General features: G+C 42.5%; 1 pseudogene; it reads left to right on the top strand.

Annotated features, from left to right (window-relative positions):
• Window positions 1-1,420: 1,420 nt before the first annotated feature.
• Window positions 1,421-2,599, top strand: LOC113261340 (28S ribosomal protein S5, mitochondrial-like; annotated as a pseudogene).
• Window positions 2,600-4,020: the final 1,421 nt, after the last annotated feature.

Raw genomic sequence — 4,020 nt, 5'->3', positions numbered from 1 at the left:
ATCTTCCCCACTTTGAGCTCCCTTTGCCATGTTCTTCATCCCCTCCTACCTTAACCTCCTTCCTTCCCTTCCTTCCAACCACCATGATTCTCTGAAACTGCTGATACTTAGATTCAAAGTTGTTGTTTTTTTAAAGGTTTTATTCACTCGTTTGAGAGAGAGAGAGAATAAGCAGTGGGGAGTAGCAGAGGGAGAGGGAGAGGGAGAAGCAGGCTCCTTCACTGAGCAGGGAGCCCAAAAAGGTGGGGGGTGGATCCCAGGATCTGGGGATCATGACCTGTACCCTGTGCCAAAGGCAGACACTTAACCAGCTGAGCCACCCAAGTGCCCCACAAAGTTTTTGAATATAGTCAAACCTCTGTGGTTTATTATAATTGGGGGAAAAAAAAAAGATCATTTAACTTAATGGAAATTTTGAGGAAGAAAACTTTTCTTAAAGAAATGGGGTTTCAAAGCATTCCAGGACAAAGCAGTGAAACCACTGTCACAGGAAGGCAAGCTGCAAAAGCACTTTAACTGATAACATATTTATAATTAGTGTATCCATTGTCTGAATGCAAATGTTTCAGCTGAAGGCCTTCACTCTCAATCAGCATAACATTTCCCTTGTTTAATCTATTAATTTACTTAGCAACCCCTTTTTCATAGATGCAGGTTAAACAAGGATTCTAACAAAACTTTCTGTCCCAGCAGATGGCCCATAGAAACAGCCTTGCTAGTCTAATCAAAACAAATTTTGCACAACAAACACTTGCTCTGTTGAATGGCCTTGTCACAATCACACTCTATGTCAGAGTCATTCTCCATAAAGGAAAAAAATTTTAATTGGTAATATTTGCTGCTTGCATTGTAAGCAGGCAGAGCTGGCCTTACATATAAATACGAAAATAGTCTGTCGGCTAGGTCCTGCTCAATCCTTTTCTTATCGTTCTCCCTTCTATCGCACTTGGGCTCCCGCATCCCATGAGCAAGTGGTCTATTTCCCTGCCTTCCATGGAAGTGCCTCCTTCTTCCAAGGGTCAGTTCCCATCCCCTGGAAAATCCATCCATTTATAAAGCTGTTAAAAGGAACACTATTGCATTTCAAGAATCCTTTTATTATTTTACCAATCAACCCTGATTTCTGTAAAATTTAACTTACTTTAAAAAAATGTCTGCTGGATTTCTAAAAGAATTTTATATCCTGAGGCGCTCCCAGGGCTCCACCGTGCGGTCGCGGTGCGCGCTGCGGGCTGCCTCCCTGCGCTGTGTGGCGCGCCCGGGGAGGGCGGTCACAGCTTTACCTAAACACCTTTCCAACAGCTTCCATTTCGGCATTGAAGACTGTTCTCAGCAACGACCCTTTGTCATATCCAGGAATCAGAGACAACCATCATTTCACCAGCTTGCCCCATAGCTACAGACACAATGATGTATTTCTTCTCCCAGTAATTTGATGGGTCAACAGTATAGATCCTATAACTTCTTCACTAAATTGACAGCAGATGAGCTTTGGAAAGGCGCTTTGGCAGAAACTGGAGCAGGAACAAGAAAAGGAAATGGGAAAAGAACTGAGAAAAAGAGAACAAAGGATCTGAACAAGGGTCAGATCATTGGTGAAGGGTGTCATGGCTTCCTCTGGCCTGGTCTGAATGTCCCTCTTATAAGAGAGGGAGCTGTGCAGACTGTTGCCCAAAGAAGCAAGGAAGAGCAAGAGAAGGTAGAGGCTGACCTGGTCCAGCAGAGGGAAGAGTGGGACCGCAAGAGGAAGAGAAAGTTTAAACGGGAGCGAGGATGGAGCAGAAACACATGGGGAGGCGTCAGTCTTGGCCCCCCTGACCCTGGTCCCAATGGAGAAACATATGATGATTTTGATGCCAGGATACTTGAGGTAAGAAATGTTTTCAATATGACAGCAAAAGAGGGAGGAAAAGAAACCAGCCCATGTCCGGGTCGGTGTGGGGAACGGCAGAGGAGCTACAGGTTTTGCCACTGGGAAAGACATTGATCAGATGGACGCTTTCAGAAAAGCAAAGAACAGAGCAGTTTGCTATTTGCATTATATAGAACGACGCGAAGACCATATGATATTCTGTGACATATCTTTAAGATTTAAAAGGACCCATATCAAGATAAAGAAACAACCCAGGGGCTATGGCCTCCACAGCCATGGGGCCATCATCACCATCTGCCGGCTCAAGACATGTATGCCAAGATCTCTGGGTTGGTTCACATGGTCAACCTCCCATGGGGCCTTTTGCATGGGCTCTCCCACAAGGAAACCCATCAACAACTGGCTAAGAGTCTCCACTTGGTAGAATTCCGGAAGGAATATGGCCCTCTGCCCATCGTGGTGGCCTCCCACCAGGAAGCCTTGAGAAAGGATCCAAAGCCAGAAGATGAGGTTCCAGATATCAAACTGGACTGGGAAGAAGTGAAGGCCGCACAGGGAATGAAGCACTTAGTGTGGTCGAGTTGAAAGAGAGCCGCCACCTGCGCTTCCCTCTGGCCTAGTACAGTAGCAGTAGCTGGTACCATCCAGCACTCTAGAGGAGACTCAACCCGTCCCATGTTGGAATGTCACTTTCTTTTTAAAGGACAGGCCAATCTTCTTTATTGACAAATAATAAATAACTACAGCTTTAAAAAAATTTTATATCCTCTTCTGAATCAAAGAAATAGAGCTTTGAATTTGATTAACATGAGGTCTCAAAGAACTTACGTTGTCAATACCCCATCCTATGAAATGTACTCTTTACCCACAACCCAGCCTGGACCCCCTTTTCAGAGAGTGCACACCCACAGCTTCTGGTGAGAGGCTTTTTTAGCACTGTTGATGACTACATAACCCATAGAGTTCCTCAGTCACTGTTGATCGGGGCAGGACCTTACCCAAAATGAGCCAGTTAATTCTCTTTCCAGAGAAACTGAGAAGAAAATTGAGAGATTCCAGTTATCTGGAATCTAAGGGCCTATATGTTTCCGTACACCTAAATGCTGGGACAGGATCAGTTTTAGCGTGATGATGACATGCCCTCTTTGCAAACTGTCCTAAAATAAGTTGACCATTTATAACTATTAGGTTCTTTCACTAAAGGCAGAAGCAATAATATTTTAGCCTCAGGACTAAGCTAAACTTCTCATCACAGTTGGACAACAGAACCCAGGAACAGAGCCAAACGAGTCCTAAGACAAGAAAGGCCCTTCCAGAAGTATACTCATATTTGCTCATATAAAGAAGAGTTGCATACACAATATTTCTAGTCAATCCCTATATCTTGAACATCACACATTTCACTAATTCAAAGTCATTTCTAATGCCCTTTTGGCTAATATTAAAACTGTCTAGAAATAAGTAGAGGTAAATATGGTTGCAACCTGTAGGAGCAGTCTTTCGAGTGTGGATTTCTGGTTAAGTTCTTTCAAATGCTGACTAGTGTATGTTGCCAGTTTCCTGGGAGCAGTGTCTGGTTGAGTACTTCAAAATTCAAAATTCAATTACTGGCTTCCCAAGTAAATATCAATTATGCATATATAGATGTATATATACACACATATGCATACACACACACGTGTGCATCCATATATATGTGTATGTGTAGAACAGATATAGCTAGACATACACACGTACTATCTTCACTGAAGTGTTTTAAAATAGATATAGACATTGTACAGCTGTGTGTTAGCAGAGCCTAAGTACCCAGTTTGCAGAGAGGAAGATGAAACTGATGTCAACAGGGAATACCTGAGGACTCAGGGGAAGAATTCTTAAGACTGCTATCTTCATTTTCAGTAATTTCTCTATCTGGTTTCCATCCTTTGTGAGACCTATCTGTACTTCCTTCTCTGGGCTTATGCAAGATATCCTTATATCATCATATTAAGTTTCTCCTCTTCCATACACTAATTTGAGTATATTCTGTTACTACCAAACAATCCTAGACTAAAAAATTAATACTATTCTCACAGAGTTAATATAATTACAAACAAAAATTTGATATATTAGTTAGCTTCCCAGCTTCATTATAGATTAAAGTATGA

This window comes from Ursus arctos, unplaced genomic scaffold (assembly GCF_023065955.2).
Source record: "Ursus arctos isolate Adak ecotype North America unplaced genomic scaffold, UrsArc2.0 scaffold_29, whole genome shotgun sequence".
NCBI classification, from domain to species: domain Eukaryota; kingdom Metazoa; phylum Chordata; class Mammalia; order Carnivora; family Ursidae; genus Ursus; species Ursus arctos.
Note: the sequence above shows the minus strand (reverse complement) of the source record. Positions and strands in the feature narration are given on the sequence as shown.